Genomic DNA, 22,666 nt, shown 5'->3' with positions numbered 1-22,666 from the left:
CATTCAGGGTAAAATGAAGCCAATTTACCCAATTAATAGCAAGCTTTAAAGACTATCCAACTCGAGACAAATAAAAAAGATTGTTTAAATTTGAGATGATTTAACTTGTAACTGGATGGGTCACACAAAAAGAGGCTCCTTAAATTCTCCTGCTAAGAATCCCCAAATTATTCTTATAATTTCATGAATGAATTCTGCTGATTGATGTTCCATGGCTGTATTTGGAAGCTCCCATGACAACCATTGTTTTAGTTGAACTTGAAGTAAGGTGTTATGCTCAACTGGCTGCACTCTACTTCCCATGGCGTTATATGTGGGTCAGACTGTGTTCCTGGAGGCCAATGGAAGGCTGCAATTGAGGGATTTGGCTGAGTCAGCATCTCTGCGGGACCAGGATGCAGCGCTTTTGTTCCGCTGTGACTAGGCAACCAGCCTCAATGTTTCGTGCATGCATGCAACTGCTGTCCCTCTCTTTAATTTCAGTCCGCCCGTGTCCCACTTAGAACACATGCCGTCAGGCCAACGCACTTAAACTTCACAATATGTCCTACTTTGGGTAGGCGGTATCTCGACTTTTTACAATGCACCGATATTTTTTCTCTCTTGCAATATAGGATAAGACATCATATGTTGAAATTACATTTTTAATTTTAATTTTATTTTGGTTCTTCCGGAAAGCTGTGTAATTATCACAGTGTCTGGTTTCTTACCTCTTGCTCGTGCTGTAGACATTTATGATGTAACACTGTTGTTGATTGGAATTAAAAAAAAAATAATAATAAATTTGGGCGGGGGTGGGTTTTTCCCTTAAACTCATTTAATCCCAGCCGTTTTCGCAAGAGGAAACACCTCAATCACAGTGTTTTTTTTTGGCTTTTGACTGATTATGCAAGGCCTAGGAACATTGTGTTCTAAAGATTTAAAAACATGGACCTCTGACGCAAAAGGCTAAGACGTATAAATACGTCTTTGGGAGGCGGGGACTACAATTTTGAACACTTATAAATACATTTTATGGATTGAATGAGTTAATTTATTTTCTCCTCATGATGCCCAGTTTTTGCTCTTTGTGCGTTTCCATGCAGGGGAATGCACTGCATTCACCATCTGTTATTGTTGTGAAGGAGTCTGGACCTTTTTTGGGTTATTCATTATTTCAGGCCAGTTTTGGATTTCTGTACTGTGTTTTAGTTCATTTGCATCGGATTAAAACAGTTTGCTTTACAAAACATTTTAGCCATTACAAATCCATTTTTATTTCGACATGATGTCCACACAAGTGCCATTTTGGGGTAACCTGAATATGGTCATTTTTTAAACATGGGTCCTGGGGTGAATACATTTGAAAATGTTCAAGTTTTACGCTTGCACGTCAAAGCAAAAGGCCCAAGTACAGCTCATATCTTGAAAGTCACCACTGTATTATTATATACGTACTTATAAAATAAGTCCAAATTTATAAAACATTCCAATTTCAAGAAAAATAAAAAGATCTACATGTTGTATTGCCATTCATCCCCAAACTATTGACTTAATATTGACTTTTTAAATCTGCCTCATCTCCTCCTGCTGACATGGAAAATGTTACTTGTTCATTATTAGTTATCACGTATACATTCTTCCTCTTATCAGAAAGAGAAGGCATCATTTTCTATTCCTTTAAACGCACCAAACTCTTAAGGTATGTGATTCATTTCTGTCAACTTGTAAATCATGACTTTAAGAATAACGAGATGCCAGATTAAAATGGCCTCAAGGCCAATGAGATGTCTGGCATGTCTTCACTCCATTCCACGTCTCGGGTTTACCAATTATGCCAGATGCTTGTCATTTAGTCATGTTTAGAAATATTTTCTATCCCGGTGACATGATCTGCTGTAATATATTATTTCTGAAACATAACCAATATTTTCTGATATTTGTAACTGAGAATTTATTTAATAAAAAAATTTAGTTATGATTCTGAGATAGCTGTAATTGTTTGCTGTGCACAAGAGACACACGGGTACACCCTCTTCATCAAGTCAATGTGAAATAAATACGCTCCGTCTCATTCCTGCTAGGATTCAAAAGGTGCTGACCAGGACTGGTATGGAGCTCAATTCTTAATGTCGGCTATGACAGAGGACTGAGATGTTAGGATGATGCAAATGGATATATTGTGTTCACTATTTCGCGACGCCAACGTGGTGATGAATAATAAAGTCCTATTCATTTCTTCCATCTGTGGTCCAATGTGATGAAACTCCCTTCGCTTCTTCTTGGCTATCAACGGCATTGCTGATGTTGGGTACCAAATCCATTTTTGGAACCATTATTACAACAGTTTTTCTATGAAGTGTAGCTTAAGGACAATCATTTAAATTCTGTGCGGATTGAACAAATAGACATTTAGGGACCACATGGAGTTATATTACTTCTCATTGCTTCGCTTCAGAAAGGTTACTGTGGATACAAGATTTAATCGTTCAGCGAGTGGCATTCAGAACTGCTGGTTTTTGCTCCTGCAATAACGCAACCTCAACAATTCAATCCATTGACTTTATATAACTGTGATTTCAATAATTGCACATTGGGCAGTTTTATTTTATTTATTCATTTTTTTTAGCCCAGAGTACTGAAGATGCTGTAATTGTGATCAAGAGCAGTGGTCCCAAACCAGTTCATACCAGTATCTGATTTTTACTTACCGACGTCCATTCGCTATTCCGTTTCGGAAAGTAATCGCCGATGGGGGTGGTGTCCGGTGTTGTAGGGGTTTGTGTTCCCTCGCTACTTCATGGTTTACTTATTACAGTTTCACGCTCTTGTGGCGTTTCACTTGTTACCATAACTTCGACGTGGATTTTTATCAATTTGTTTGGGTAACATATATGGAATGTTTCTTAGCGTTTTATTACAGAGCAACCAGTTAACTAGTATTACCCGTCATATTAATCTGCCGTTAGTTCTCTGGAATTCCTCCGCCTTACTGTGCTCAACCGTAGCATTGAAACGAAAATTGGGAGTTCTGCCTTTTTGCAACAGGATTGCAACAAACATCGTTTGTATTGTAAGTAAAATGTTTAACGCGACAAACACCTAATTCCTAACTATTTCAAGTCTACTGAATTTTTTTTAGTCTTCACACCAAGCAAACTCTTGTACAGGAATGCATAATATTTGGTAGTTTTTAAGATAATTAAAACAAATCTCTCATTTGATCTCTACACAGAAACAATCTGAATCTGGCTAAATGTTGACTAGTAAAACACAAAGTCCAGTTCTTATGATGCCTCTTTCTGTATTATTGGACTTCAATGTAACAACGCATTATTCAAGAACCCTACATTAGTGTCTGAGTTATATGCACAAACCAGATGGATTTTGATAGAAATCAGACAAAGTTGTGCTTCTTATCACAGCCTTTAAGCCATGTGTAGTCGTCACCTGACTAGAGCAAGAGACTCTCTTGCTCTTAATGCTTGTCAGTGGAGAATTTATTTGCATGTGAACGCATTCCATCATGCCAGAGGAAAGTGTCCCTGACCCACAATTTGTTTAAACACTATAAAAATGCATATTGAACTACGGCTCCCCCAAGCCTTTTCAGCATCATGAAGAAGTAAAGATCTGATGACCAGGATTTCGCCAACATTACCTGATTCTGCTTTAATCTGAGAGTCTCTCATTAGCTCCCCCCCAATTGGCTCCAAATTATATGCAGTGACACAGTATCCCATTTAATTAGATACCTGATCGAATACTAATCAGACAACAAAATGCTGTCAATGCAACATGATAGAATTGAGTTTCGAGTGTTCATGCGTTGAGAAATTCCTATACATACAGATGTCATCCCGTTTTCAGTTGCTAAGCCAAGGGCATACATTTACCAGGTTGTCTGTAACTGATATTAAACCAGAGCAAAATGGTAGAAATCGGTGGGGAAATGCCAGCGTTAACAGGCAGTACAAAAAGGGGATGATCTTTGTGACTCTAGCTTGAACCATCCCTAATTAAACACAATTAACCAAATCTCGTGGACTCCAGCGTAATAAGTGCGAGCAAGAGAGAAGACGAAGAGGAGAGAGTGGGACTTGGCAGGAGAATGGAGAACACATCCCAGCAGAACAAAGCCAACCAGAGCGTCTAATGTATCAAACACATGGATTAGCGGTTAGCTGGGCGCGCTGGAGCCCAGTGGAAGCCTGTGGTTTCCAGTTTTTTTGGAGGCTGACTCTGCCCTGGGAAGGACAGGGGGCCCATTTGGTCTTGTGGGAGACTGCAAGTGTAAATTGACATCTGTATGAAGATAAGTAAATATGATATAAACCTGTCAAAGGGAATTTATTTATTTTTTGAACAGACAGGTGCCACGATTATAACAGTTTTCCACATCCATGTAACCAGAATCCCTGGATGAAATGGTGAAAGGTGAAATAACGTTGAGCTGTTCTATGTATGCCATGCGGAACAGAGACTACATTCAGTAAAAGTAGAAAGTCGCTTTTACATCAAAGCTACATTGGAGTCGTTTGCATTGTGTTTAAATGCTCACGCAGAGATGAGTTGGTATCAGAAATAAGTACTTACTTGTGAAAACTTGGCTGAGAAATAATTACCAAGATGCGTTTTGTGCTGCTATGAAAGTGGCTTTGGAGAGGACTCACGTCATGGTGGACCCTCAAACCTCTCCACGCTGACATTTCATTTACTTACTGATGACAGAATTAGGACCAACTGGGAGTTCAGTATTGTGCTCAAGGACACATCGACATGGTCCCAATGGCCGAATGGAACCCATAATGTCTGGGTTGAGTAAACGACGATTCTACCACTAAGCCATTCCGCCCCCAAGTAGGCAGTCTTTCCAACTACAAAAAGACTAGGCATTCTTGAAAAAACAGCCGCACACTCTTGGCAGATCTTATGTCTGTGAAACACAACGGCTGTCAGATTTTTTTTTTAGACTTTAATCAAATCAATTGTGATTCATTGACATCCCTTTTATTAATTTTAGTGGCATTCCAAGATTCTGTGGCGTCACGGGTGAAACCCATCTTAAAATCCCTTGCTAGTGCTCACAAGATGTCATCGGAGTAAAGCTGGTCCGTTCCTGAATCACCTCAAGTTAATTATTGGAATCTTTGTACTGAATCAGAACTCACGCGTCTCAGGTCTCTCAACCCCGATCCTCAAGGGCTGCGATCCTGCTTGTTTTCCCTTCAAGGACCAGAGTTTGTAACGAATGTGGGAAGATTGCTTTGCAACAGAGCGTATTTTTTGGACTCTAAGGCGCGATCTCAATGAACAGGTCTATTATTTTGTTGAAAGTTTCCATATATAGGGCACACTGGGTTATAAGGCACATTGTTGCCCATTAAGAGGAACAAACCAGTACAGCAAATAATTCAAACCTCATTACACTTCCATTTGACATCCTTGCATAAGGCGTACTTGATTATAAGGCTCACTGTCGATTTTTGAGAAAATTAAAGTGCGCCTTTACAGCCTAATTTATTGTAAGCAAAACAAGGACAAACTAACCCCAACAGATATTTTATTTGTTCGGTAAACAAATGCTGAGAGGCTACTTGAGGACACATTTTGTTGTTGTCTGACCGTGAAACTTTTTTTTTTTTTTTTGGCAACTGCGCTTGCATGAACCGGATCACTGAGTGACTTTGTTTAGCCAGAGTCCCATAAAATGAACAGCGTTCACCACCACTTCACCATGACGACCATATCATTAAGTTGACTTTGACACTAACAATAGAAAAACTACCCATGAATAATGCTCGTTCAACATAAAAATATCTGAATGGGACATTTGTGTGCGGCGAGCTGACTTGCTGACATCGAAGGATAACTACCAACTTCATTCCCTAATCTTCTCGCGTTTCCTTTTGTGCCATAAAGGCTGTAATATTTTCATAACCACGGAGAGATAATCTTGCACTTGACTCCTCGTATTGAGTCATTTCGACAGACCCACTTTTTGACCATGTATTATTCACGTGTATTCAAGCCCCACTCTGGCCCAGGGAGGAAGTGCTCTCTCCCAGTCTCCGTCACAGGATATCAGCCTCTAATTCATTATTCAACATGCTGGAGCAGGGCCACTCAGTCTAACTCATATGCTGCTTGGACAGAGGAGCACAGTCAGGGACTGCAGAAGATTGTTCAACCTCTTGATGTTTCGGCACATGTTTATTGCACCTTTTTTCCAAAGTTTGACTGGGAGTAGAAGTAGAATGCTCTGATAAGACTCATGCCATAAATTATGTCGAGTGGTGTCCCTGCACTCATTTTTCTTCTATACCTGGTGATGGGAACTATTAACATTCACTGCCATTGACGGATATAGAAGCCAAAAACTAAATTAATTTTACTTGTGCTGGCAGTGAATGCGTTAAGAGAAGGATTGAATTAAAATTAAAAAGTAGTAATTGCGGTAGCACAACCATGCATCATATACAATAACACGTGTATTACTATAGTAATATCTTGAACATCCTTGCAAATGGGATGCAATGTAATGAAGATCACATTGACCCGAAATTGTTTGTTCATCAAACTCAGTCGGATCGGAAAGAGTATTGTCTAATTTTGTACTGCAGTATTATGGCCACAGTTTGTGCAGGCTGAGCAAAAACTGACATTTTCTTATTTATAGTGTGGTTCCAACTGTCTAGTACAGTTACACGATGTGGCAGGAATTCTTCTCGAAAATAACATGTATTTTGCCTTCCAAACCCCCTGATGCAGCATTTTCGGAAATGCTACAGTATGTCTCCATTCGACACAATCAAACTGAGTGAATATTATGGAAAAAAAAACTACCACAGACAGAAAATAAAAATTGCTTTTGTTTTTCGCTTGGGTCATTGGGACTTTCATCGACGTAAAGTTCCAGTCCAAATATATGGGGTAGTGAAAAGTGGCGCAGACATCACATCGAGAGTCTGGAAGAAGATCAATCTTTAATAAATTGGGTCAGCGGACTGAAGGTCTCAGGAGATGCACGACAGCAGGGAGAGTATCTGGTTTTGGGTCACTTGTACCCCTGACACAGGCAGTCGCAGACCAGTGGGCAAAACAACTAAGCGCCAGCCATTTCCACTTTTTGCTTCCTGAGAGCTCCCTTCAACCTCTACTCATAAAGCTTTCATGACAATTATCGTTATCCTATTCATCGTCATATTTTTAGAGCCGTTGCTGATTTTATTTAGGTAGGTTTTTACTTTGTGTTCCATTCAACCTAGAGCTGGTTTTAAAAAATCAATTTGAATCGATTTTCCTTTTCATAGCCCAATATCGTTTCTTAAAATCAAATGTTGATACGTTTATATATATATATATATTTTTTTATAGATTGTGTATTTTTCCGCCAACATTTACATGGATTCCCGTGTCACACGAGATCTTGGCGGAAGCAGTGAAGTCGCCGTCAACAAGCATGACGGCAGATGTATTTATTGTTTTGATTCGGTCATGTGAAATAAAATTTCAATGATTAATGCAACTGCATTGGCTTCAATTCTTAATGTGAACATTCATATTTTTACGAATGCACCTAGTTACAGCATGCAGTTAGTTCTTCAGAGAATGCCTTCCATACGAAAGCAAAATTAATACTTCGTGAAATCTTTGATCGAATCGAAAATCAATCAAAGTGAATTGAAAATCAATCAAAGTGAATTGAAAATCAAAATCACATGGTGCCTGTGTGTATCAAATCCAATCAATTTTGGAAATTTTAATCGATACCCGGCCCTAATTCATAGTTAACCATAGTGTGTACATTGTGAATGGGACTATCACTCAGAGCTAATATTGTCTTTTTGTGTAAGCTTGATTTTGATCTTTTTTTTCCTGGAATTGTGCATTTCAGCGTTTCTCTCTATATGGTTTTATGACACCATATCGGGCTTTGAAAAGGAAAATCCATTCAAATTGACGTCATTTTTTTTTTTACCCAGCCCTAATGTTTAATGTGAAATTTCACAACAGTATTACGTTCTAATGCAATACAGTTGAGTTTTATTGCAAAACTTTGCGTTGCAACGCAATAATTGTTTCTTTTTTTTTTAATTGTTATTTCCCAATCAATATAATTATTGCAAAATAACGCAATGTTATTATTATAGGAGGAGAACAAAAGACTTCCACTTCCGGGTCGTAGCTTTAAGAGAATTGCTTCACTCTCCCATGTCTTGTCAAATATACCGAAGAAAAAGTCAAAGGTGACGTCATGAAGTTAATAATCAATACTGTGATAGTTAAACGGTGTTTTGAATGAAGTGCAAATAGACTGTGAAATTATAAATATGACTTTTTTTTTCCCAACACATAATTAGATACATGAGCCATGCGTTAATAAATTGTTTACTTGCCTTTGCAGGTTCCTCATTGCGCTAATAGGGCATGACAGATTTTGCTTGTTAATAATTGTGCCTGTTGCTTGCTCGAGATGATAGATGGGGTGCAAACAGCTGTGGCATCAAGATGCATTTCATGTAAAACAGGGATGTGAAGATGCGCGCGTGTGTGTGTGTGTTTGCACTATGCGTTGTTTGGCACATTTTCACGGAGGGGTGTATGTTATCCTTGTCTTTTGGAGTCAGACCCCAGGCTATGTCTAATTGGAGTCTTCACACTTTCAGGCTTGACTCACACTGACACGCTCGACCTTGGCTCTTCTCCCTTTGCCATGAAAAGGGAAAAACAGTGACACAGAAACATGCCGCCTTCTTGGCTGAGAAGGGAAACTTCGCCGCTTGCGTCTTTCTTTCTCTCGTTTTCATTTTCCTGCTCGCTGTCTTTCTTCTGCTGCTGTTCTCAGCTTCAAGAAGAGTCGTCGACATTCTCAGTTCCATTTGTAGAGATGAACTTTTCAACCACGGAAGGATGGTTTAAAAGACAAATAAAAAGGTCATGTGTCTCTCCGGGATGTTAATGCCTGTCATGTTCTTAATCTTAATTATGTTTGCAAAAGGAAGTCATTTTTGTACATGTACAGTATTAGAATAAGGGGTAAGTGCTGTAGGGTCGACACCTTCGACTTCTGGGAATACAGCCATCAATATACCTCTCACCATACATCGCAACACTTGCTCCCTCAGGTCTCACTCCCCTTTTAGCATCCAATGGCCTGCTTATGAGCTTGAATTTTTTTTTTTCCCCCCCTCTTCCCATCAGCCGGCATTGATCAAACAGCCCGCTAAGAGTTGTTCAAGGTGGACATTACTACTGATGGCAACCAGCGCTGCAGACTCTTGTGTAAAAACTATGGCCATTATTCACCTGATTGCCCTCTCCTCCATCTCACAGTAGTGGACATTTCATGATTTGCCAGGTATTTATATCACACCTCTCATGCCAGGTGTGAAGTGCAGGCTTTTTGGTGGTCACCATTCAGTTGTTTAGTCTCCAGGAAGGTCCAGGAGTCCATTCGGATGCATAGATATTAAGTGTGTTTTAGCATAACATTTTTGACTCCACTGTTACAAAAGTGTAAGGAATTCCCAGACGAGGCCATCGGGGGAAAGGACCCTCGGCCGTTTCTTTAGACGAGGAAAGAAAAGGAGATTAAAAGAAGTAAAATTCCAGCACTCCTTTTTCCCCTTCTCTGTGTCTTCACACAGAATTGGCTGTGGAAATAGTAAACCCTAAAATTTCTCGAGTTAGTTTATCCTCACCTAGTTGCCCACATGCATACGTTACAAAATTTGACAGTTTTGCAAACAAGAGACAAACTATACATTGACAGGTGGGCGCAAATGTACGTTTTTATTTGCCCCTGCAATCCATTCTGGATTGCGTTGATTGTGTTAACTGAGCGCCACTGTGTCCATGGATCTGTGTAAGTGGCAGTTGGCGTAATAGGCTCACCCCATTTGTTTGGTGGGCTTACTGTGACAGTTCACCGTGACCTCAGCCACGCAAAACGTGCGCCACGTGCTGTTCTTTGTAACGGAGGTGTCCTATCTTTTCAAAGGCCAGTATGACACACATGAACACGCCAATTCTTTGTTAGTGTTGTGTAGGCTGTGTACAATCCATGTCAGGACATCTGAACAATGACCTTGACTGCGCTACGTAATATTAGAACTGTACGATCAGGACTGTTTGTCTCCCTCAGGTTATGGAGATGCATTAAAGGGGACATGAATTTATTTTTTTGATCTGGATTTCTGGATTGCTTTTTCACCATCCATTCACGTTTGCAAACTATCATAAATAGGGAGACAACCCCTAGATACATGGAATATATTATTGAAAAAATAAGTTGTGTTTTACTTACCCTCTAAGCAAGGCACTTAGATTTTTGCATCATTTGTATCAGTGTTTACAAAAGAAAAAAATCCCGGCACAGCACTTGGCAAATTGACTTATTGGGGGTGAAATCTGGGCCTGTTTAATTGAACACAAAGCTGATATACGCTCAGAAAGCCATGACTTACGTCGTGTTGAATGGCAAGAGTTGAACGAGACGCATGCACTCAATTGTTGGTGGTGCAGTTTTATTGCACTGATCCGCTCACCTATTAGTGATGGAATGTATTCACCTAACATTTTTTAATGTGGTATTATGAAATTTGAATGAGTATGAAGTCAACCGACAACACAGATTGTGCTCGACTTTGGACGTTCTTTGGACTGCAAAGGCTTTGTTTTTTTTCCCTCACAGAATTGAGTTAACAGTGTCTCATTACATTTGTGACTCGAGCAAGAGACCTTTTGGGCCTCGTCCTTAGATGCGGACGAGACCTCTTGTTGAGTCGCGTTTTGGAGATGCGCAGAGAAAAGGTCCTGAGGAATATCTTTATCACACAAAGAGAAGGAGGCACAATTATGCCTGCCACAGTTTCAGTAAGAATGCACAGATTAGGTTTGAGGCTGTCGGCAGCGTGCCGGGGGAAGGTCAGAGTGTCCATCTTGTATCTACATTTGTCAGCTCTGCTCCTACATGTGTTTTGTCAGCAGAATAAGAGGGGAACAAAAAGGTGAAAATGTTGCTGTGCCACCATATCACAATAGATTAAGAGTTCCATCCATCCATTATCTGTTCCGCTTCTCTTCACGAGGGTCGCGGGCGTGCTTGAGCCTATCCCACCTGTCTTTGGGCAGTAGATGGGGTACACCCTGAACTGCTTGCCAGCCAATCGCAAGGCACATATACACAAACAACCATTCGCGGTCATATCACACCTGGGGGCAATTTAGAGTGTTCAATCGACCTGCCATGCATGTTGTTGGAATGTGGGAGGAAACCGGAGTACCCGCCTGGAGAAAAGCCAAGCAGGCACGGGGAGAACTTGCAAACTGCACACAGGAGCCGGATTCGAACCCACGACCTGTCGTCCATGGTGGTGCCCTTCCTAAGAGTTGAATCGACTTTTTTTTTCCCCCTCCAAACTTTTTTTTCTTTATTTATACTTGATTGGCTGCTTTCATTGTACACAAAACACGTGACAGAAGATGATTATAATAGAAAGTAAGAAAATGAAATTTAAGACGAATGAAAATCATTGTACAGTCGAATTAAAATCGTCTGTGTCCTTTTCAGCGTGTTGCTGTAATATATTGTCAAAGAAGAGAATAACATCCGAACTAAACTAATGCTGTAAAATAACCTGACCGCTCTCGTACTCGATAGAACTTTGCATTCATGGCGTTATACAATGCGTGCGTTCGTAATTCATACAGTGTAAGGCGATAAACACACCATGAAAGTGGGTGCCAGAGAAGGAGGGGGCTCCCAGGGGACTTCCTGTTCTCATTTGTACCTTATCCATATCGTTTCTCTGGTCCCATCTGTTTGCATGCTCAAATCCCCCGGCTTGCACTAAACACTGTGCTGTGCAGGGAGAAAGGAATGGGCAATATTTGGTATTTAAATGTGCTCTGTGTGATGCATGCAATTGCTCTTATGAAGTCGTGTCCCCAGAGTAACATTTAGGTACTGCTGAGCGTGTTACACATGCAGCTGGGTGAGGCAGCGGCACCCACACACTGCAAGCTGAACGCAAAATGAAGACGATCGGCAGTTAAGAGGGAATAAGTAATGCTCTACCAGCAGGCTCCGCTTGTTGTGTGTATGAGTTACTTTGTAAAACATTTTTTTTCCCCCTCTCTCAGTGGATGCTCATTTCCTCATGACTCACTTCACTTGTCAGGCAATTACCCTTTCCCCAAACCGCAAACACCCAATGTCTTGAGCTGCAGCAGAACGCAACACAACACAACAGCACAGTGTTTCACGTCACATCGGATGACTGATTATACTGTCGATCTGAAACAGAAGCCATGATGATTACTATGCACATACACCTCAGGCGGGGGGCGTGTCAACAGTGTGACGTTGTCAAACTGAGTCCCTGTTGCGTTTGACAGGCGCGGGGAATTTGTGCTCGCTAAATCCTCAGTGGAGATATTGGACATCAGAGCACGCCCTCTGATCCTGGGGTGTATCCCCAGTCGAGCGACCAACAAAGTTGACAAGTGCCTCTTAAGGCCTTTTTTTCTGGTGGGGCTTCTGTCAAATCGATCCAAGTTATTTGGGAGTAATTAATAACGGGGAGTTTTTGTTCCCGACCGGAGTAGTGAACTGAGCACGGCTAATAAAGCAAACACATATTCATGTGTTTCAAATTCAAATGAGGTATTTCTGTTTTCAAAAGGTAAATTCTTAGTCAAGTAAGTCTTTGAAATTTAACTTTCTGAACATAGTAGTTCTAAATGTCTCTTAGTGCTGCAGAAACACATGCAAAAAGCATTTTTGAGGTATTCGTGATATGCTCCGAGTCGGGCTGGGAAAAGAATCCATACTTTTTATTTTATTTATTTATTTTTTTTAATGTGGCCAAATTTGAAGAAATGATATGTTTCTTGTAGCTGCCTTCCTAGTTCGCTGGTGTGGACAGAATATGCGGCAGAGAACGGAGAGGAGCTAGTTTACTAAATAGGCGTTGTTTTGTTAGTCATTTGGAATTGGTTTGGGTTTGTGGCTTCAGACAATGAGCGAAGAATGGTGTGCTTGCAAAGTGTCTTTAAAGATTATTGAAACCCTGTGGCGGGCCGTGCGTTTCACACCTAGGCCTTCAGTGAGGTTCTACTTGAATGAATACCCCTTATAATGTCATCATTTCTGACACCACGGCTGGAGAAATAATCTAGACGAACTTTGCTCATGAGAGCTTGCTTCTCCTGAAAGGACCGTCTTGAAAATGGCCTTGCAAGTATATCTGCAAGCAAATCCACACTTTTCCCGCCTTTGGCCATTGTTGGTTAAAAAAGAAAGAATTAACTTATATATTTTAGTTTTTCTAACAGTTACCGGGTAAAATTGTCTGTGGATTTGTTGATTCCGCATAGCTCTGCCCTTCCACAAGTGATTATCAAATCACAGGACACGTTTGATTCTTCGTGAGGCCTCCGATAAGGCCACCAACTTGTGATCAACTGTCCAACAACTAAGAGTTCAATCAAACAGCACAGAAGCCTGCACAGTTCATTCCGAAGGTGTACTACGAAATCTGCCTGGCAACACAAGCAAGCTGAATTCCGATTGGATAAATGCTCACCTAAAAATACAACATTGGGATATATAATAAGAAGAATACTTTTACATAAATATGATCAGAATTTCTTGCTTTTTGGTTATGTTAGGCCTGTAGAGAAGGCCTTGAAGGCCTTAAGCAAACCAATTGCAGACAGAGTGAATCGCTCCGAGCATTGTCAAAGAAATTGTGCCCATATTTAGAATGCTCGGACTTTGCAGCTTCAGATCTTATTTGTGTTTGCTGCCTTGCTTTCTGTTGTGACATTAGTGTTTATTTTCCTTGAACAAATGAGTGCCCTCTTCTTTTTACTGGTAGGAGAATTGCTTTGGCTGTTTTAAGTTTACTAAGCACCCTACAATAATGGTAAAACTGCAGAATTTGCCTTCTCTATACCTAATTCTTACTGATGCCTTTTACGTGGGCTGTTCTCATTATTTGAGACTAATTAGGAAGAGAAATTGGGTTTTTTGCTCATTTTTCCTATCGGCCTGCTTGCCTGCCTGTGTCGGCTGCTCGAGGTTGTCACGCTGCTCTGAGCTCCTGATGTGGCATATTAGGCAGGACAATCATTATTAAGCACATTTCAGGCTCAATTACCACTCCAATGCACAGCCATAAAGGCTCCACCGCAGGCTCCCAACAGATGGTTGTGGGTGTCAGGTAGACAGCCCTGGTGATGTCTCCGTCAGACATGGAGCTGTGATGTAAAGCATCCAGGATGCATACTGGCACCAAAATACGCTCCACTATTTATTACAATATTTGACTGGACAACTACAAAAAATCTAAATCTCTAACGAAATCATGCTTACAAAATGTAATGCTCTAAGCGTTTCGGACAAGCTATTGCATTAATAAAAAAAAATTAAAAAAGGAAAAATCAGTCATTTCGTCACTTCCAGTCACCCAATTTAAGCAAATGACTCGGCCTTACTACTTGAAAGCATTAAGCTTCCTCTGGACCGTTCCAATATCCACTTCATTTTAGCCAATTTTTAAAACGGTTTCCAGGCAGAAGCAGCAGACTTCAATGCCTATTTTCCCACTTCAGCTGGGGCCGCAGGGAAACTTAGAATTCCTTTGAGTCAAAGCACTAACTTGCCTCTAATTGATGGCTATCGATTTTGTAAGAATGCTGGAAGCGGACCCCAAAATAGCTCTCTCCTGTAAATGAGAAAATAACAGTGCTTAAATGAACTTATGGTGTTTTGCTTGCCCATTTCCTGCTTTGGTTTGGAAGGCACACAGCCAAACACATTATTGAGGTTAAAAAGTGATTTCGAGTGATCTGTCTTGCTTGTTAGTGGACGCTATTCTCTTGAGCTTTATTTATAGTATCGTATAACGGACGAAAAGTAATGCATCGGCTTGACTTTTTTCCACAGCATTTCATTGAAATGGAACTTTTATAGCGTAGTGCACCGTGGAAGAAATAGGGGTTACCTCTATGTAGGATATTCTGGCCCGCTCACTCATCTGATGTTTAATTGTGCCCTCACATGTAAGAAATTTACGAGAAAATGCATACTCAGCGTAAACCTTTTTATCTTTTTATTGTCAGATTCCAATTATCAGGCGTGACAAAAAATGCATTTGTGGCAATTGTTTCATTTTGTGTATGCACCCAACCTATAGTGACAGTTTTCACTTTGTCTACCCTGTGACAAAATGTATTTTATTTTCCACTTGCATTTTTCTCAAGCAGCTCAACCATTATCTTTTGACTTGCGCTTCAATGTGGAGAGAAACTGTCAGTCCATTATAAAACTGTCCAGCCAACGGCTTTGTGTTATGTGTGGTTCAGAGAAGAGACGTTCCATAGCCCTCAGATAGTGACTCACTCTCTGCTTTACAGGCAGCCAAATTATATAAAGATAATCACATTCAAAGATAAGCCAGTTGCAGTTCTCCTCGGAGCGCACAATGTTACTTAGTCACTTGAGCCTGCCAGGGAGAATTACCCGTGGCACATATGAAAATCTAAGCCTATAGGCCAACTGGGGGCACATTTAAAACCTTTTCACTTGCTTATGGACCAACAGTGCCTTGATTTCAATTTGGTATACTCCAAAACCCAACAAAACAACTCCCCTCCTTCCCTCACCCACAAAAATATTTGATGTCCGTTTGTTTCTTAATGCCAGCTTTATATTTTGTATCTTTTTTTTTTGCCCCCCTCCACAAGCCCAATTTGTTTTACTGCTTTTGAAGTTGCTCCACAGCCTCATTTCACCCGGCTAATACAATTAGGAAACCATTTGTACTGTAAACATTTGATGTTGCAAATATGAAACTAAGAAGCGCTGCATGGATTGACTGATTATGATAATGCTGATTTGCTTGCGCTATTTTGACTCCGAGGCTGCGGGAGCTGACATAACAAGTCGCAGTTTTTATTCTAGCACATCAAATCAAGGCGCTTTGGTTTTCCTCCAAAACAACCTAGAGATACAACAGCAACGATCTTTGAACTGTAAATCACATTTGAAAGCGGTTCGCATCTCCAATTTGCCGCGTTTCAGCTGCTCATCAGAGTATGTCCCGAGTGAAAGTGAATGTGTTGAAGATGCTACACTTGGCTTTTTTTTTTTTTTTTTTTTTTAACCACCCACCTGTGCCCATACCACCCACTTCAGCATCTGAGTCACACTCCGCCTGCCGTCTCTTTCAGATGGGCTGAGCGGGAGAATCAACAGTACAGCACAGGACAGCTCAGCCAACGTGTGTGGGCGGATCAGCCTTATGGCTTCAGTCATTCATCCGTCCGTGATGGCATCAAAGACACAAAAGCAGAGAGAGAAGGTGAGCGCGCGAGAGAAAGCAACTCAAACGAGACGTCAAGCAAAGAATATGAGAATATGAGGGGGAGGTGAGGATGCAGAGACAGAACGTGAAATAAGAAAGGCAAGAAGGAACAGGACAGACAGGCCAGACATGTAGAGAAGAAACTGCTCAGCAAACAAAGCAAACATGACAATTGTATTCCCAACGTCCATCGCCTGACACACTGGAAGAGCGGTAATATTACCTTCACCACAACTCATGCCCAGGAACTTCCTTCAGCGTGAGCCTTGGCATGAGCGCTAAGGCTTTTGTTCTGCCACATAACATTAGCGAGTGGGCAGGCAGAAGAGACAAGGCCTGCCTCTGAGATGTCAGCAAAGAATGTATGAGACCAGTTCAACACAAATAAAGCAATTGTGCAGAAGTGACACAGGTGACAGCGAAGCTTCCCCCTACTTGACACTAATGCTATTGAGATTCTGTCTCTTTTGCATGCACGAGGAGATTTACCCGATGTTGTCCCTGTTTAAAGCCGGCGGTGTGATTAAGGTTCTCTTAATTTGTCATCTTCTCAAAGCAGTGTTTTCATTTAATCAAACACATGCCTACTTCATTATTCTTGTGTTTATGACAGAATACAGACGCGAGACACCTCCTCAACTCTTTTCTTTCCGCCTTTGCCTCAAAATGCATAATTCTTGAATACATTAAGTCCTTTCTCCTTTGGCTATGACAACCACAGTGCTGAGAAGCTATCCTCCGCTAAGCTCCTCGACATTGAGCCTTTAGATTGATCTTCCTTAAAGACTTGACTGTTGGGAGATTGTCTCCCCCCCTCCCTTTTTTTTTTTATATTGTCTCCTTATTCACAATTTCCTCTAGCGCTAAACAGATGATCTTGCTGTGGGACCATCGCTGCTAAATAGCACTCCCTCATCCCATCAAGAAATCTTTGTTCTTAAAGTGCTGACGCTACAATGCTTCTGCTGGAGACAAAAAGCAGATGGATAGCCATGTTGTTCCATCCCTATGATTGGGTGTGCGCAGTGTGTTAATGTGATTAGTGAGACATTAACGCCTCCACGCTCAACCAGGCAGATAGCATACAGTAAGTCCCTCTTGCGTGCTTTCTTTCTTTCATGTTAAAGACGGTTGCTTCGCAGCCTGTGGTCATTCCGTGGCTTATCTTAATCCTTGGGGAATCGAGTATATGCTGACATTGGCCTTATGATAGCCAAAGCACATTATTATTCATGATTTTAGTCAGGTGGTTATAGTATAGGCCACTAAGGTAAAAGTCTAATGAGGGAGGAGTTTTTTGTCGATGAGTGTTTTGCATTAATGGGACATCTATTTACATCTTCAAACGACATTTTTGCTTTGTCTTTCTCAAATTTCCTACATACAGTTTTCATTATGCTGTTAAACTGTTTAGAATGCAAATCGCCAATACTCAGGCGGGCGTTTGACATTAGCCTAAAAGTCTATGTACTTCATTTGCCTGCATGTATCAACTATTTTTAACTTTATATTTATATTGTCGTTTAAAATGACTTAATTAGAATGTTTAAATTTACTGACGCAAGATCGTCTATACTGTTGGAATTAGTCACCAAATCAATGCAAATGACTGGGGAATAAACCCTTAATTAAATGTTCGCCGTGTTCATTTTTCGATTTTCCTTCTTGAATATAAAATGTCAAATACAGACTATACAACTGATCCTTTTGTACTGATAATTTCTTCAATTCTCTTGAGTTCAGGAAAGTACAAATCAGGTATCTGGGCTGCTTTTCTAATCCTCGCAAGGACCCGCATCCAAACGAATGCAGTTGAAAAATTGTGCTTTCCAAAATGCCGCCCTCACATATGCATGGTTTTACTAGACAGGTTCCTCTGCCAGAGGTCATGTAGGTTGAACTCGGTCTTCCTCGCTCCTCCCATTTCACGGGTCCTAGTTCAAGGGCAGGTCGTCCGAAGGTTGATTCTCGTCTGGTTCCATGACTTATCCTAAGGCTTGGCATCCGCCTGCAATCTTGTCAGTGTGTAGCTGTGCGTATGTTCTCAGATCTCAACTTGCCATGTCTTTAAAATGTGTTTTTGCTAGTTTCCCCGTGACCCCTCCAGTGCCAAGTTCATCGTCTTTGGCTCTTCTGTCTATGTGGCAAATGTGCTCTATCGATTTAGTTGTGTCCATGAAGTGCTGTTTGTCATCAGTTGTAGATGCAGACTATGTGTGTGCATTGCAAGTGTGGAGTGCAGGTCATGAAATTACTTCAGAGTTCAACACATTTAAACTGAGTAATATAAATCTAGCATATGAGAATAATAATAATCAGTAAACACAATCACTTGTCATTAGTTTTCGTTACTTCTAGTTTAATTTGATAAATGCCTGGTTTAATAAGTGTTGCAAATATGAACCTATCAATGATTAACATTCTGTCTTGGAAATGCTAAAACTAATACCCCAAATGAACTATATAATTGTCATCTAGTATGGCTCGTCTGAAAATGGCATTGAATGCATACAGTCTTCAAAAAAAAACAAAAAAAAAACATTTCATAGTGGGGTGCACTCTACTCACTGCTTTACCAACAATGTCGAGTGTTGTGATGATTGTGGTGCGGAGGTAAAACAGTTCCAACATGAAACCCACTTCCTTAGATGAACACACTTGGCTTTCACTGCCCTTCTCTGAGGACTATACACTCATAGCTCCTTCTCCTCCCACTCCTCCTTATGCGCCATCCCACCTTCTTTTTCCACCCATTGCTTTGCCTTCTGTTCCAGTTTCCAGCCCCCTCAACCTTCTGAGCTACAGTCGATGCCCAAACGCTTTGCATCACACGGCACCCGCTAGAGAACGGTGAGCGAGGAGGTGCTGTATTTGGACAAAGGAGGTGCAGATTGAGAGGAACTGCAGGGAGGTCCACTGAGACTGGAGGGTGTAGAGAGGGAGAATGAAAAAAAGAGTGAGAGAGAAGGGAAACATGAGTGAGATTGCAAATCGAGACAACCCAACTGAGGTGCTTTGAGAGATCATCAAGAGTGCCTTGGAAAATGATAGTTTCATTGAATTTGTATGAAAGTTGTTTTTGTTTTATTTCAAATACATCTTTATCCATCTGTCCATACCAGCGAGCCACTTGTTGCAATTCATGCTAGAAAACAATACATCAGCTTTGTGTTCAATGAAAACGGCCCACATTTTAACATGAGTAAATAAGGCCAAGATTTCAGTTTTCATACTTTATATATTAGTGCTGTCAAGCGATTAAAATATTTAATCATAGTTAATCAAATGTTTTCATGGTTAACTCGTAGTTCATAGCACTTTTTATTCATTGTAAAAAAAAATCCCTCCCATTTTTTTGTATATTACGTATATAATTCAATATTTTATTGAATTGTAATACCTTTAATGTATGATAATTGATTTTTTTTTTTGGTTTTATGCAAATCCTTTTTTTTTTAATTGAAAAAACAAAGCATTGGATTCCACTCACACTAACAAAGTTACACAAAACACCATCTCAACATCCTTTCTGAGGGATCAAATTGGAGTCATATAAGAACTATAAAATGCCGACACAGTGCAAAATGAAATGGGTCAAAATAATGGGCTGTCACACCGAGGTCGTTATGGTTACTGAGAAAAGTCCAGTAATCACCGGTGAGCGCGACTGCTTCTGCCTTCTCCGCTTCCTGCAAGTCTTGAATGCGGGTTGCAATGGTGTACCTTGAGGACAATTTGTAAGTGCAGTCGTTGGACGCATTGCAAAGTATTTCAGCCAGACCTTCGTCCTCCGCGATGCTAGCACGCAGTGGCCACCCACTTAGCTATGGCTTTGGCGAGTCTCTTTTTAGTTGATCCATCCACCGGTTTCTGTCGCAAATTATCCATGGATGTCTGGGTTTGACAAAGGGCTGGAGAAATGACATCAGCGGACGTGCTGCAATGGTAGTTCAGTGCACAATGGCAATACACACAAATGACTTTGCTCTTATCAATGACACCATAAGGTAACTTTATATATATATATATATATACACGTGTGTGCGTGCCTGCGTATGTGCGTATGCGTATGTGTATGTGTATAATCTATCTATCTTTGCGAGGGTTGAGAAACACTGCCATAGTTCAATGCAGTGGTGCTACAGTGAAGGCCAGCGGCCACAGTTTGCCACGAAAGGGTCCTCTTGATTAATGCTCAGAGGCTATCTAGGACGCTGATGCGGAACCCGCCATCAATTCAATAGCTGTATCACAACTCCACTGAGCACCCTTACTTCATACAGAACACGTACAGTACATGAATGTACATGGTGTACCTTCAACTTTCTTTGAATCCAAGCATGCTCAGAATGTGTGTGCGGTTGTGTGTGTGCATGTTTTAAACTGATTTCGGGAAAAGGGTGAAAGGATTACAGCTGTCTCGTGGCTGTGGGAAGGAGCAAAGCATTTCTTCCCATTGGTCATTCCCATGAACCCTTGCACTGCAGGGGCACGGTGGGAGGCAAATCTGAGGACAGGGGAGTGTATCACCGCTGGCTACATGATGCACAGTCCAACTGCCAGCCAAATATCCAAGAAAAAAAAAGCTCTTTGCTCATAAATTACTGATGGCATTAAGTGCTCTATATTTTTATTCAAACAGATGAACTTAGCAGCTCTTCTTAACTCTTGAGCTTTTTCCTCTGCCCTAGTCCACTGTCAACAGGTTTTGCTGATGTGAGCTCTGCCAGACACTCAATGGAGGGCATGATTAGGACAAGAGGGTTGGGCATCCCACCTCAGACAGCAGCCAGAAAATAGAAGCATCCTATGATAGTGGTGAAAAATCCAGAACACTTCATGGAATTTACAAGCTCGTCATGGTTTCACTCGTATATCCCACAGCAAAGCGCATTTGCGATGAAGGAAACGGTTGGAATAATCATATTAAGGAATGGTGTTCGGGCAGCTTGTGGAGACTGCTAAACTTCCAATTCCTTCACTGTCACAGCTCAAAAGGATGACTTCACGGAACATTTCCTGGAGGGAAAAATGCCTTGCTAGATGTTTCACATCCTGGCACCAACTAGTTGGGTCTCTTTTGTTGAAGAGCCAGACTGTCCCCCACAGCGGTCTATTGTGTGTGAAGGATGAAGCTCGAAATAAGTGTCGGCATGGAAATTGGTCACGGGAAGGTTTTCGAACCCCCGACTGCAGAAACTTGAGACGGACGTGCTGGGCAAGTAATCGGTGTGCTACCTTGTCACACAAGTATATAAAAAAAAATGGACCAATAATGTAATGCAAACTAATAAAACATAAAACTGCTAATTAGGATTCGGAAATTACATAAATAGGGGGAAGCTGTGGCATAAACTGAGAGAAGTTCTCAATATGAATGTTTAGTTCACCAGAGGCTGGAAAAAGAAAGATAAAGAGTTTAATTCTTTGTTGCTGACTGAAATTAAGTCTAGTAAAGTACACTAAAGGATTGTACACAAAATTCCAACTCCAGATTGATACATTTTGCATTACACTTTAAAGGTGTCACTTAATTTAGATCACTGGTTCTCAACTGGTGGGTGGGGACCCAAACGTGGGTCGCAGACCCATTTTGGGAAGGTCGCGGACAGCTGGTAAAAATAAAATGCATGTATTCTTATTTGGAATTTTAGGGTACTGTACCGTACCAAATTCCTACGAGGAACATGTACATTATATATAGGCGACAGGAAAGCTGCCGTGTGGTTTACTCGGTGAACAAATACAGTGAAGCTCGACCTCTGGCTAGCAGTCATTGTGGCAAGCATATTTGGAGGTACATCAAAATCATTTGAAACAGTTTGGAAACAATAATAAACTTTTCAGACGATTCTTTTAAACAAAACCTTCTATAAAAGTAGGAGACAGAATTTTGTAACAGCTGGAAAATAAGCCTTGCACGGTGACAACAGATGAGAACCACAAATTTAGATTGTCCAGCATTAGGCCTGACCCCCACGTCAAGAAGATTGACCGGTAGCGTCTCAATTAATGCATTGTGTCCTGGTATTTTTGAATTAGCACTCAACCTTTCCCGAGGTTAGGTGTGAATTCAACTCATAACACAGATGACTCAAAAGAAAAAAAGAAAAGACGACTTGGCTCCCACATAAAGGTCAGAATTTTTTTTACAAAAAACATAACATGGGGGGTGAAGTCCTATTAACACTAAAAAAAAAAGCGGTGCATCACACAAGAATATGTGAGCGATCCACACATTAAGTATGCTTGAATTCTTTGTCCTAGACACGAAACCATTAAACCCAATTCAGCTGAGTTCTGCTTTTATG

At 40.9% G+C, this 22,666-nt stretch overlaps 1 protein-coding gene across 4 annotated transcripts in view; it reads left to right on the top strand.

Annotated features, from left to right (window-relative positions):
* The window catches only part of mef2cb (myocyte enhancer factor 2cb), a 201,068-nt gene that overhangs the window by 11,735 nt on the left and 166,667 nt on the right, over positions 1-22,666 (top strand). For all 4 annotated transcript variants that reach the window (XM_088291989.1, XM_088291997.1, XM_088291979.1 and 1 more), the window contains exon 2: positions 16,222-16,352. The gene's annotated coding sequence lies outside the window, so the exon portion shown is untranslated. The remainder of the gene's footprint in view (positions 1-16,221; positions 16,353-22,666) is intronic.

This window comes from Idiotropiscis lumnitzeri, chromosome 1 (assembly GCF_059441095.1).
Source record: "Idiotropiscis lumnitzeri isolate Australia: NSW breed Sydney's pygmy pipehorse chromosome 1, RoL_Ilum_1.0, whole genome shotgun sequence".
In the NCBI taxonomy this organism is placed as follows: Eukaryota; Metazoa; Chordata; class Actinopteri; order Syngnathiformes; family Syngnathidae; genus Idiotropiscis; species Idiotropiscis lumnitzeri.
The sequence above is the reverse complement of the archived record's forward strand: the minus strand, read 5'-3'. Positions and strand labels throughout refer to the sequence as shown.